The following is a 14631-nucleotide window of genomic DNA, read 5'->3' as shown; positions in this document are numbered from 1 at the left end:
ACTAGTAAGTTCATATAAACTATACTGAAATTGCATTAAAAAATGTAACTCTATAAGTAGGAACCTTCAGTGATATTGAATGATATATGGCAGATTCTGAACATTTCAAAAGAGGTGTGCTTAGAACTTGCCTGTCTCTTCATAACTGATGTTAAAGTAGCCACTTCAGGTTCCAAATATGTGAGATATGCTCTATTGCATCTCCACTCTGATAAGAGATGAGTTTTTGTCATTACAGTGACCCCAGTTCACATTATGGGGTATATTCAATTAGGGTCGGATCCATTCCTACATGCATTTGTCGGAATGGATACGACAACCCCTATTCAATCTCATCTCAATTCGACTTTTAAAAAGTCAAATTGAGATGAGGGACCGGAGAGGGAGGAGAGGGGGCAGAAAAGCGGGGACAGCCGCGGGCAGACGGAGGAGAACAGCGCTACAGCAGCGCTGCAGAAGGATGTCTCACAGCCACCAGACCTCGCGGCAGTGTCCACCCGGCTCCAGCAAGCGTGACCTCACTTGCTGGAGCCGAGTGGACGATGCCGTGAGCGGCGCGGCTGTGAGACATCCTGCTGCAGCACTGTGCTGTAGCGCTGCTCTCCCCTGTAAGCCCGCGGCTGTACCACGTCTCCCCGCAGCTCCCCCCCCTCCTCCTTTGGGTCCCACATCTCAGTCCGACATTTTTTTATGTCAGACTGAGATGGTCAGAAACGAGGCCAAATCCTGTCGAATTTGGCCTCGTTTCACTCAAAAGTACGTGAATCGGCAGCTATACCACCGATTCACGTACTATTCGACAAGTCGAATTCCACGACTTGTCGAATAAAAACTGTAGGGACTGAATATATCGAATCACTATTCGACCTTAAAAAGTCGAAAACTGTCGTCTTTTCGACAGACGGCAGTTTTCGACCCTAATTGAATATACCCCATGCCACACTATAGTACCCCATTCAACATTAGTTCACATTATGCCACATAGTAACCCACTATATTTTTTGTAATGTAGCATTTGTAGTAACCAAGCTATCTAGCATATGAATCCCTTAGGAACACATGCACAAAATATAATTACATTGATTATAAAATGATTAAATATACAATAAAATTAATACATTTAAATAAAGCAATAAAAAAATAATGGATGCAAGTTGCTTAAAATAAAAAATAGAAATGCAGAAACAGAAAAATGCAGTAAATTTCTTATTCATGTTGCTAGTGAAAGCTTTAATATGGAACAGATCCTCAATAGTATGATTTATTCACAAGAAATGAACAATTTTTAATCACAGCAGGAATCTTTTAAACATGTTTCTTCAAACTAAAGCCCTTCTTTCGGTTATTTAGGAGGTCTGTGTCTATGCTAAATGGGGTATACTTCATTTTTATCACTTCTCAAGGAGGTTGACACTTATACGTTTGGCATATTTCATGTATCTCATTTCCTATATGTACTGTATGTATATATACAGTGGACATCTTGAATTGAAGCTATGAACGATATTTGCTATATGAAACATGAGGACTGAATGTGGCCATACTATGGGCCAAATGTAATAGAGTGAGAGTTTCAGAAAGTGAGAGATTTGGTAAGGTTTTGCAGGTTTTTTTTTAAAGTGGCAATCATTTACACAACAAGATCAACCTGGTTTTGCAGTGTAAATGATTGCCACTTTAAAAAAAACTGAAAAACCTTACCAAATCTCTCACTTTCTGAAACTCTCACTCCATTACATTTGGCCCAATGAGTCTTATGATCCACAACATCTTCTGTGCAATAGAGCCTTCGCTGATGGCTGTGGATAGAAATCTCAGGTCTCCTAAATATTACAACACATGCCACTGTATGTAGTGGGAGATAATTACCAGCTGAGGGCTAGGAGAGATTGTAAGCATGCTTAGATTAAACCACAGGTTCTCAAACTCGGTCCTCAGGACCCCACACGGTGCATGTTTTGCAGGTCTCCTCACAGAATCACAAGTGACATAATTAGCTCCACCTGTGGACCTTTTAAAAGGTGTCAGTGAGTAATTAATACACCTGTGCACTTGCTGGGTTACCTGCAAAACATGCACTGTGTGGGGTCCTGAGGACCGAGTTTGAGAACCACTGGATTAAACCATACTTTCCTACCTGACCCTCTCCATGAGGGAGAAAATGCTCTGTTCCTGGACTTTCCTGGTAATGTATGATTGCCATCACCTGTGGTGAAAACCCCATTTCTTATCAATTAACTAGCTCCCCACAGGTGATGGCAATCATACATTACCAGGAAAGTCCAGGAACAGAGCATTTTCTACCTCATGGAGAGGGTCAGGTAGGCAAGTATGGATTAAACCTGGTTTTGCTTGCACACAGGGAGTATAGCTTTTACATACATTTTACTCTGCATAGTTACACCCAATGACTTTTCAGAATAAAGTAATTGGAAGTAGTCATTTATATATTTATATTTGTAACTCTTGAGCTGGCCAAAATCAAAACATGTATTTTTGGCCTGAAATACATAATGAACCAATATGTTTAGAAGAACAGATATTGATGACATTAGACTGCATTTCAGCTTTCTGGATCAACACAGATCATGGTAGAACTGTACTTTCTGATATGCATCCATCTTGGTCTCCCAGACCATTCAACCTGCTTTGTTCTATCATGCCTGCTATAAACCAGCAATGACTCACTCTATTAATCTGCATTGTGTCAGTGATCTATTGTGCCCAGCTCACTTAACTCATTAACACTGCACTCTCCTGCGGAGAGGAGTCTCATTTCAGGTATCAAATTGCAGATAATGTATTTCCCATGTGACCTCAAGCTGCCCTTATTCCACCACTGGGGTGTTCTGGAAAGTCATGCAACTATATAGGTATATAGGTTGTTTTAAACTTGCATGTACACAGTGTGCTTATGTTGTATGTTTTCAATATAGAGGAGAATTTCAGGGTAATGTTTTATTATTATTCTGTATACTATTCACTGTGCACACAGGACCATTGTGCCTCTCCAAGAACCTTGCCCTGCAACAAAACTTTACTGAGGTGAGAATTTGCCGACCTCACTCTATTTAGGCTTAAAGCAAAACTATCAGATTGGAAAAAAACAGAAGGAGCAATGCAACAATAAGAATAGCTGTTCCATCATATGTATATAACTTTACTATAAAAGACATTAAATCGAATTTTCCAGATGTTGCTCAACATGTTGGTCTGAATTCTGAATAATTAAGATTTAATGCTGGTAAATCTAAACAGTACAATACAAAACACACATACAGATTTGAATTTGGTTGGACCAATATGCTACTGTACAGTATACTGTATGTAGCACTTATCCTTGTGTATCGATGTCTATTTTCCTATAGATTGTCCGTTTGAGAGCAGGGCCCTCTCACCGCTTTTTCTTATTATCCAGTGTTGTTTAATTACAGTTTTGCTCTCAATTGCAAAGCCCAACGGAATATGCTGGTGCTAATCTAAGTAACTGTTAATTGTTACAGTTACCATTGTTAATGGTATCCAGTTGTTGCTCTGAACTCATAATAGTTACTCAATATAAAAAACTGAATCTTTTGCAATTTGGACCTCAAAATGGGCAAAAATTGGAACAAATTTGGTGGTGATAAAATCAACCTGATTGAGGATCCAAACATATGGGCATAGACCTCTATAAATTAAACCATAATTCTGATGAAAGCATACATGTCTAGGAGTAACACAATTCTCTGGGAGGTCTGTGAAGTGCCGTCAGAACACTGTAACCTCTCAGACACTAACATTGCCAACATAGGCGTGCGCAGCACATTTTATTAGGGGGTGCACCGTCGGAGGGGTGTGTCTAGCACCGCCTTTTGGGCGTGTCTAGCACCATCTATTGATGGTCAACGCAATATAAAATATCCACCCTTGTACCAATCCTAATAAAGCAGAAGCATTGTCAGATGTTGTGGTGTGCACCAAACAAACACCCCTGATGGCACTCACTGCAATTACACTGCTCCTCCTCAGCCTGGTCTGGCTCCCCCTCTCTTTCTGCTGCAAGCTGCAGCAGCTTACTTACAAGTCAGTCACTCACTGACACTGACAGTCGCAGACTAGTACTGCTGCTGCTGGAAAAACGAATGAGGTGTCAATGTTGCTGCCGACCGCCTGCCAGTATTGAATTTGTCTTCCTAAGAGGAACGCTGGCTGCATGCTGATCCTCATCATTGGCTGGCGTTGGCATAGCATAGAAGGAAAGAGGTGGGCGGGTGCGCGTGCGAGCAGCAGGACGTCATCACGTCACATCATGCTGTCTTTGTACATGGAGGTGGAGTCAGGAGTTTGAAAGCCGGTGGCAGTGGCACCCTTGATTAACGCAGGCGCCCGGTCAGTAATGCAGTCCTGACAGGGTGCAGAGCAGAGGGGACAGTAATCAGCCTGCTCGGCTATCGCTGCCTCAGGCATGTGAGATCGGGTGCCAGACATTAGGGGGTTCCTGTGCGCACCAGGCACCCCCCCTGCGCACACCTATGATTGCCAACATTACCTCTCACTACATAGAGGTGCATAGGTAACTTAGCACTGGCCTACTGTAACTCTCGGGTATGTGAGCAGTTGAACATTGTGGTGGTGGTGGTGGTACATTGCTGAGTGTTATGTATCCTTGGATCATGCACTTACTGGGCTACGTACAATTATCAGCAGTCATATGTATGCAGTGCAGTCTTTGCAATATGGCTGATATTGAGGTCAGGACAATGTGTCTGGCAGTTTGTGTGTATGTATGTAATGTATGCATCTACCAGGGCCAGCTCTACCATTAGGCAGCTTTAAGCGGCTGCCTAGGGGCACCAGACCATGGAGGGTGCCACTGAATTCATCTAGCAAAAAACTGAAGGATATCTCTGTATGCGGCTTCCTCCATTTACACTGTGCTGGCTGCTGCTGCTGGTGGTCTAATCAGGTGCATCCACCACTATCAGACTGTCCCAACATAGTGTCTCAGTGCTTCCTCCGTGCCGACACGTGTACCACCAAATCATGGGAAGGCACATAGGAGGCGGATGTGACTATGACTCCCGAGGGGCGCTCCCACAGCTGACCCTCATAGCCCTAATGCATCACCTCCAGGCCCCTAGATCCCGGCTGTCCAGCAGCACGCAGCACCTGACTACATGTCTGCACCTGCAGCGTCACTGTAATGCTGCTGTCGCCTGCAAGAGGTACCATGGCAACTACAAGAGAAAACAAGGAAACCACTTTTAGGTATGTAACCCATGGGGGTTTCTATGGGACCATAGACAGGTCAGACCTTACAGCCTGATGTGGGGTTTGCACGTGTAAACAGCATAATAAGGAAAACACAGGCACTGGGACACAATACACTACACATGGAGGAGGGGGTCAGATGGGAGGATGGAACATACAAGGAACATACAAATATATGTCTGTGCGTATATACGTATGTATACACATACATTTAAAGGGATGTAGTTAACATTCTGGCGGACAGGATGCTGGTGTTCAGGATACTGACACCGGAATCTGGATACCTGTTAGAATGGCATCCTGACAGCTGTCATCCTGAATGTTAGTATGCCAGGAGGGGTTAGGCCTAGACCGCGGGGAGGGAGGGTTAGGAGAAGGGTAAGGGGAAATAAATTTATATCAAAATGTCGGGATTATGATGGTTGGGATGCAGCTGTCGGTATTCTGACCGCCGGCATCCCATACCCAACCCCAATTAAATATCCCATGCTGGAGGAGGCGTGGCTTCATGGGACATGGAGTAGCAGCTTTCCTCAGTGCTCTCCGTCCCAATACTCCTGTATAACTATCCTGTGGCTCACTACCAGCTACCCACCTGGCTTAGGTGGCGAGTGAAGTGTTGCGGATCGTTTCCAGCCGCCCACCGGCGCTGATCATTGCCCACTGTGCCCTGGACTAGACAGCTGAATGAGGAGGAGGGCTGTCACGGCGCCATTACTCCCCGGACCACGCGCGGCTCTGCACGCTGCAGGTCTGTCACAGAGCGGAGGGGAGCAGGTGCCTGCCGCGCTGTAAGCCGCGCTGTCTGCCGCTGCCCGGCTGGTGGAAGGGGGGAGAAGGGGGAGTGCAGACGCCTATTGATCAGAGGGTCTCCCGGCAACTGGTCCCTGCACTACCCGGCAAGCTGCTGCTTCAGCTCTATACAGCCGCTGAGATATCCGTTACACTGCCTCAAGCTCCACAATACCCTGTCCTGCCCTCTGCACCAGAGCTGTTGCCCAGGAACACCATTATAACACAGGCTGCTGCTGAAAGAAAGCCCGCCATTTTAGGTAACCCCATCAGAGGCACTCACTCTGTCCTTTAAAGGGATATAGACCTCCCTGTGTGAAGTTGGGGTCCTTTGGGTATAAATACACTTGATTTACTTCTATTTGTTCTGTATTCTTAAGGACCTTCTCTACAGTACTGTTGGTCACCTATCTTTATCCGTGCCTGATATCATACATCCTGAACGCAGTTCTTGCGATTATTTCTACTGCTTTATTACAACTCACGTGTTTCTTCGTATACTCCCACATTATGGTGAGGCCATAGCAGTCCGCTGCGGCTGCTAAGCTGGAGAAATATTCGAGGACATCTCAGCCTAATCATAAGGAGGTGACCCCTGATCGGGATTCCCCTCCCCAGACCCCCTCCCCTCGGGGCTCTGCAACCTCCGAATCTCCTCCTGATGCGGCCCTTCAGAGGGTCCTAGAGGCTGTGGCTGCTTGTGAAACCAGATTGGCGGAGAAAATAGGTCAGGTTCAGTCTGATTTGTCTATCATGCATCATGACCTGCAAATAGTTAGGGAACGTGTTGGAGAAGTGGAAACCCGTACGTTGACCCTGGGAGATACGGTGACCCCGTTATGCACACAAGTGTCGTCTGTCGCTAACCAACTAACGGATGTACAGAATAAATTGCTTGATATGGAAGGCAGACTGCGGAGATACAGCATCCGCTGGGTGGGCCTACCTGAACGAGAGGAAGGTCCGATTCCTGAGAAATTCCTGGAAAAATGGCTCTGTGATACTTATGGAGCGGAATCTTTTTCGACATTTTTTATAGTGGAAAGGGCTCACCGAGTCCCGACTAGACCTCTCCCTCAGGGAGCGCCACCTCGTACCCTGATTGCCAAGCTTCTTAATTACCGGGACAGAGATGCTATCCTGAGGATGAACCGCACTAAAGGCCCAATTACGTGGAATGGGTCTCGTGTCTCTATATTTCCTGATTTTGCAGTGGAGTTTCAGAAAAACAGAGCCCAGTTTACTCCTGTAAAAAGACGACTGTGAGACTTGAATATCTCTTATGCCATGATATACCCGTCTAAACTCAGAGTGGTGGTGGATGGTGAAACAAAGTTATTCTCTACTCCAAGAGAGGCTTCTATGTGGCTGGACACTGCGAGACCGGCACGGAGGGCCATGGTCGCGGAATAAGTTTGGCCGCAGCCAATGGGTTGGAAATGTTTGGAAATATTGTTCTTTAAATGCCTGATAGTGGGTGGGCATGATTAGCTATGAGGGATATATTAAGAGCCATGGTTCTTAGACGGAGGGTATTGTGCCATGTTCTGTCGTCACTGTATCTTTTGCCTACTCGAGACAAGTTGTGAGTAATTTGAGTTAATTATTGTTGTAGGGGTTGGCTAAGGTTAAAGGGAAGAAGTATGCCAAAGTTCGGGGAGGTATACAGGGTGGGGGGGGGGTGAGGGGGTTTGGGGTGCAACTGATGTTATTTGTTATGTTTTTATTCTTTACTGCATTATGCTCTGGAAAATGTGATGGTGTTTTGCGATGTTTTTGAAAATACGAGATATTTGGTCTGCTCTCTTTTACTGCATTTTGTCTTAGGGAAGATGCTGGTCATTTGTATACTGTGCGAGGTTCACTGTATTATGTGTCGAGCAGTGTATATACTAACAGAGTCCCTACGTTATTGACTACAAGTATTCTATGGCGACTAATTTAATTAAATTCCTCTCTTGGAATGTATGAGGTCTCAATGACAAAGTTAAGAGAATGTTGGTCCTTAGACAGCTCAAACACTATGGGGCGGATGTTGTGTGTCTAATGGAGACCCATCTGGTAGGGGCTAAAGTTATGGCTTTAAGAAAACCCTGGGTGGGCTGGGCCTATCACTCGACTCATACCTCCTCCTCTAGAGGGGTCTCAGTTCTGGTCAAGAAACAGGTTCCATTCATGGTGGAGCAAGTACAGTTAGACACATGGGGAAGGTCGGTTTTTATTAAATGTCAGATTCATTCAATATCTCTTGTGTTGATAGCACTGTATATACCCCCAATACTCCCCGGATGTACTCAAGAAAGTGGCAGAGTTTATTGCTATTTTTCCTGATACTCCGGTAATTAGCTTGGGAGATTATAATAACACTCTGAACCCAGCTCTGGACAGACTTACGGCTACTAGGGCGTGTTCCAGACAGAGCGGTGGCTCCTTTGGGGCACTAGTGGAGGGCATGGAATTGGTTGATGTATGGCATCAAAGGTACCCTGATGTTCGACAGTATTCTTGTTTCTCACCCACACACTCCGCTTTCTCTAGAATAGACCTAGCTTTGATATATCCCCTGAACTGTTGCCGTGAGTTCGATCAGTACAGTACGAGACTAGAGGAATTTCTGATCACTCCCCGATTTCCTTGGTCTTAGATACGGGAGGGGTGAGGGGCCAGGTATTTTGGAAATTGAATCTCTTTTGGCTCACTAGACTGGAAACTGATGGGAAATTGGAGGAACAGTGGGCAGAATTTTTGTAACTTAATGAGGGCACAGCTCCCCTGCCCATAGTCTGGGATGCATTCGAGTCCTGTGTAAGGGGAACTCTTATTAGGGCGGTGTCGACTCTGAAAAGGACATACAGGAAAAGGGAGGCAGACCTGGAGGTTTCCTGTAGATCATTGGAGCTTGCTTACTTGGCTGATAACTTGGACTCATCCAGGGAAGCCTGGGTGCAGGCTCTAAGGGAATGGAGTGACTGCCTGACTGATAAGGCCAAATATAGGATACTCTTCACCAAACATTCACAGTACGCAATTGGGGACAGACCTGGTGGCTTTCTGGCTAGGCTGGCGCGCACTCAGCAATCGGCTAATACTGTTGTCAAAATTCAGGGTCAAGATGACAGGAGTACATTCAAACCCCCGATATAGACAATCAATTTTTTTATCATTATCGTCGCCTCTATAGTACTAGGTTGACTTGCGATGATAGTGACCTGCAAACATTTGTTGACACTGTCCCCTTGCCGACACTAACCCCTGATGCGCGAGACTTGCTAGATTCCCCACTATCTTTGGGTGAAGTAGAAGGGGGCCATAAAATCCTTTCCTAGTGGTAAGGCGCCGGGATTGGATGGTATACCTCTTGAATGATATAAAAAACATGGAGACGTCTATGCGTCTAGATTATTGGCATTATATGAAGGGATGTTCGAGAGGGAGGCGATGCCAGATTCTATGTCTGAAGCATTAATTATAGTCCTTTGAAACCTGACAAGGACCCCACTAGAGTGGAGTCGTATAGGCCTATATCTCTTTTACCTACCGATGTAAAAATTTTGGCCAAAATACTAGTGACCAGACTCAATTCAGTTATCGCTCAACTGATCCATGGGGATCAAACTGGCTTTATCCCTGGAAAATCCACTATGATTAACTTTAGGAGATTATTTACCCATCTACAGGTCCCTCGGGGGGATAACCATTCCTCGGTTATAGTTTCATTAGATGCTCCTAAAGCATTTGACTCGGTGGAGTGGAAGTTCCTCTGGGGGACCATGGAGAAATTCGGAATAGGCCCCGGCTTTATTAAATGGGTTAAATTAATGTGCTCCAACCCTAGAGCTAGAGTATCTGTTAACGGATTAATTTCCTCCTCATTCCCATTACAGAGAGGGACTAGGCAGGGCTGTCCCGTCACCTACGCTATTCGCACTGGCAGTGGAGCCGTTGGCGTGCCTTATCCGACACACTACAGCCATATCGGGATTTAGCATTGGTTCAAGGGTGGACAAGATAGCACTATATGCAGACGACATATTGTTGTTTGTATCTAACTATGAGATCACCATGATCTTTAATACAATTAACAATTTTGGTAAACATTCAGGACTGCTGATTAACTGGGAAAAATCCTGTATAATGCCGTTTAGGGGAAAATGCCGGAGACTCCTAGTATACCTCTTCAGCTTAAATGGGTGGAAGTCTTTAAATACTTAGGCATATGGGTATCTAACGACTCGTCTCGCTTTATTCCTCTTAATATACAACCCCAAATAGACTACTTGAGGTCTCGGATAGCGATGTGGGGCAAACTCCCATTAACGGTCACAGTCTTAAAAAAATGACGGCACAGCCTAAATTGGTCTATGTACTACAGCACTCTCCAATATACACTCCCCAGATGGTGTTCAAGCGAATAGATAGCATACTCTCCTCAATAATATGGTCTCGCAAGAGAGTGCGAATTAAACTGGACACTTTGATTCGCGATAGAGACTCTGGTGGTATGGCAGTGCCCTGTTTTAGACTTTATTATCATGCCACGCAACTGTCACATATTTTTGAATGGCTGAGGGATGACACCGGGATGGATCTTCCCTCCTTGGTAGTCTCTGCTATGGCTCCTGGACTTACTCCATTGAATTGCTTGCTATCTGGCAACATTTACTTGCTCGGGTTACCTTTATTTAAACAAGCTGTATTGATTTTGAAGCGGACTAAGGATCTGTTGCTGAGGGAGGGATGGGACCCTGATACCCCGCTGGATGGCACTACTGAGTTTAAAGAACTGACCAGTCAGCAGCTCCGTAGGATATGGGGTAGGTGGGGCATTATTTCCATTGGTCAGATATACTCCGGTAACCTCCTTAAGTCATTCTCTCAGCTGCAGTCCGATTATCCGATTCCCCATACATATTTCTATCGATATTTACAATCAAGACATGCCTGCTCTACTCAATTCCCTGAAAATACTATTATTAGGAAACAACAATCACCTGTTAAACAAATGTTGATGTCACTAGACGGTTCCCACCTTATTTCTCAGATATATTCTACCCTGCTTACTGCACACCATGTGACTGACATGCCACGCCTTCGTACACAATGGGAGGCGGATCTAGGTCCCCTATCTCAGGATACCTGGGACGATGCCCTGACTGGCCCACGAATTTCGTCCACATCGGCGAGATTCCAACAAATTCAGCTATTCATATTACACAGAGTTTATATCACGCCTGAACGTCTACTCAGACTGGGGGGTAGGGAGGACTCTAGGTGCCCCAAGTACAACTCACTGGAGGGCACGTTCTGGCACCTTTTATGGTACTGCCCTGTGGTTAGCTCATTCTGGGCTGAGGTTATCTGGGTTATTGTCTCTACTGGAGTACCCATGGACACATGTACTCCTACTGTTTTTTTACTGGCAGCCTTTGACGATGACGCTCTCGATAAAAATATGCAATGTTATATTATCAACCTCTGTATACTAGCTAAAGTCTGTATAGCCAGACTGTGGATGTCTACCAGCGGCCCTAGATTGCAGCCTGGTTGTCTCTCACAAATGAGGTTGTTAAACATGAGAAATATGTCTATCTGTCTAGGCGCGCTGAGACAAAATACTACAGTATTTGGGAGAGGTGGTTAGACTCGCCATATTTAAAGCAATGAATATATTTTAAAAATGGATTCCGATAGAAATATGCTGTATATATAGCTGGACACCTTATTGTGTGTTATAAGATGAATGCAGATGACTCTTCTTGATGCTATTTGATGCAGTCAGGCACGCGCTTTCAGTGAAATGACCATGCACAGTGTATTGTTATCTCAAGACTTATTTATTGATGTAATTGTGTACACTATACATATTGTTCTTATTTGCAGTACAACTATTCCATAATATGTGCTAGTTGGGTGGGGGGGGGGGGGATTACCGTTAAATTGTAATTGTATTACATGTACAAAAAATCAATAAAAATCTTTGAATTTAAAAAAATATCCCATGTTGGCTAACATGTTAGAATAGATGCCTCTCAAGGACTTTTAAAGTAAAAGTATAATGTGAGCAAAGTCACAAAATGTTGTGACTTTGTTTACAATATACTTTATCATTTTAAAAGTCCTTGAGTGTTGTCCCTTTTCTCTGTATATGTACAATGATGCAATTCACCCCAGCTCACATAGTTGCCACTTGCATGCCCCCTCCGGAAGATAGGGGAAGGGGGGGGGGGGGGGGGTTGTAGGTAAGGGGGCGCTAGGCTGAAGCTTTGCCTAGAGTGCAGAGATCTTGCCCTGGCCCTGCATCTAGCAATTGGATCAGTGTAATGTGGCTGACAATGACAACCTTGTCAATGTTGCATAAGACCTTTCAAATTGGCAATAGCAAGAAACCTGACTTTGGTAGTGACCAGGGAATGATAATAATGAATAGATTTAGATTAATCTCAATAAATTAATACTAATTTCTCTGACGTCCTAGTGGATGCTGGGAACTCCGTAAGGACCATGGGGAATAGACGGGCTCCGCAGGAGACTGGGCACTCTAAAAGAAAGATTAGGTACTATCTGGTGTGCACTGGCTCCTCCCTCTATGCCCCTCCTCCAGACCTCAGTTAGAATCTGTGCCCGGCCAGAGCTGGGTGCTCCTAGTGGGCTCTCCTGATCTTGCTAGAAAGAAAGTATTTGTTAGGTTTTTTATTTTCAGTGAGATCTGCTGGCAACAGACTCACTGCTACGTGGGACTGAGGGGAGAGAAGCAAACCTACCTGCTTGCAGCTAGCTTGTGCTTCTTAGGCTACTGGACACCATTAGCTCCAGAGGGTTCGAACACAGGGCCTGACCTCGATCGTCCGTTCCCGGAGCCGCGCCGCCGTCCCCCTTGCAGAGCCAGAAGACAGAAGAACGATGAAATCGGCGGCAGAAGACTCCTGTATTCATTAAGGTAGCGCACAGCACTGCAGCTGTGCGCCATTGCTCCCACAGCACACCACACACTCCGGTCACTGTAGGGTGCAGGGCGCTGGGGGGGGGGGCACCCTGGGCAGCAATTATATTACCTTTTGGCAAAAAAATATACATAATACAGTCAGTTAACTGCATATGTGTAAAAACCCCCGCCATTAAGTTACAGAAAACGCGGGACAGAAGCCCGCCGCTGAGGGGGCGGGGCCTTCTTCCTCAGCACACCAGCGCCATTTTCCCTTCACAGCTCCGCTGGAAGCACGCTCCCCAGGCTCTCCCCTGCAGTATCCAGGTACAAGACGGGTTAAAAAGAGAGGGGGGGGGGACATAAATTTAGGCGCAAATCGATACAAACAAGCAGCTATTGGGAAAATCACTTATTAGCAGTGTAAATCCCTGTGTTATATAGCGCTGTGGTGTGTGCTGGCATACTCTCTCTCTGTCTCCCCAAAGGACTTTGTGGGGTCCTGTCCTCAGTCTGAGCATTCCCTGTGTGTGTGCGGTGTGTCGGTACGGCTGTGTCGACATGTTTGATGAGGAGGGTTACGTGGAGGCGGAGCAGGGGCAGATACATGTGGGGTCGCCCCCGACGGGGCCGACACCTGATTGGATGGATATGTGGAAAGTCTTAACCGACAGTGTCAACTCCTTACATAAAAGGTTCGATGACGCAGCAGCCTTGGGACAGCCGGGGTCTCAGCCCACGCCTGCCCAGGCGACTCAGAAGCCGTCAGGGGCTCATATACGCCCGCTAGCTCTGATGGTAGACACAGATGTCGACACGGAGTCTGACTCCAGTGTAGATGAGGATGAGACAAATGTACAGTCTACAAAAGCCATCCGATGCATGATTACTGCAATGAAAGATGTATTGCACATTTCTGATATTAACCCGGTTACCACCAAAAGGGGTATTATATTTGGGGAGAAAAAGCAGCCATCTGATGAATTAAATGATTTTTGTGAAGAAGCGTGGAGTACCCCTGATAAGAAACTAGTGATTTCTAAGAGGTTACTGATGGTGTACCCTTTCCCGCCAACGGATAGGTTACGTTGGGAAACATCCCCTAGGGTGGACAAGGCGCTAACACGCTTATCTAAAAGGGTGGCACTGCCGTCTCAGGATACGGCCGCCCTAAAGGATCCTGCGGATAGAAAGCAGGAAGTTATCCTGAAGTCTGTGTATACACACTCTGGTACTCTACTGAGACCTGCTATTGCTTCAGCCTGGATGTGTAGTGCTGCAGCAGCATGGACTGATACCCTGTCAGACAACATTGATTCCCTCGACAGGGATACTATTTTGCTAACCATCGAACATATAAAAGACGTCGTCTTATATATGCGGGATGCACAGAGGGACATTTGCCTGCTGGCATCTAGAATTAATGCAATGTCCATTTCTGCCAGGAGAGTATTATGGACTCGGCAGTGGACAGGTGATGCTGATTCTAAAAAACACATGGAGGTTTTGCCTTATAAGGGTGAGGAATTATTTGGGGATGGTCTCTCTGACCTCGTATCCACAGCAACTGCTGGGAAGTCGACTTTTTTACCTCAGGTTCCCTCAGCCTAAGAAAGCACCGTATTATCAAATGCAGTCCTTTCAGCCTCAGAAAGGCAAGCGTG

The sequence above is a fragment of the Pseudophryne corroboree genome, chromosome 2 (assembly GCF_028390025.1).
Source record: "Pseudophryne corroboree isolate aPseCor3 chromosome 2, aPseCor3.hap2, whole genome shotgun sequence".
Classification (NCBI taxonomy): domain Eukaryota; kingdom Metazoa; phylum Chordata; class Amphibia; order Anura; family Myobatrachidae; genus Pseudophryne; species Pseudophryne corroboree.
This window is presented reverse-complemented; position numbering follows the sequence as displayed.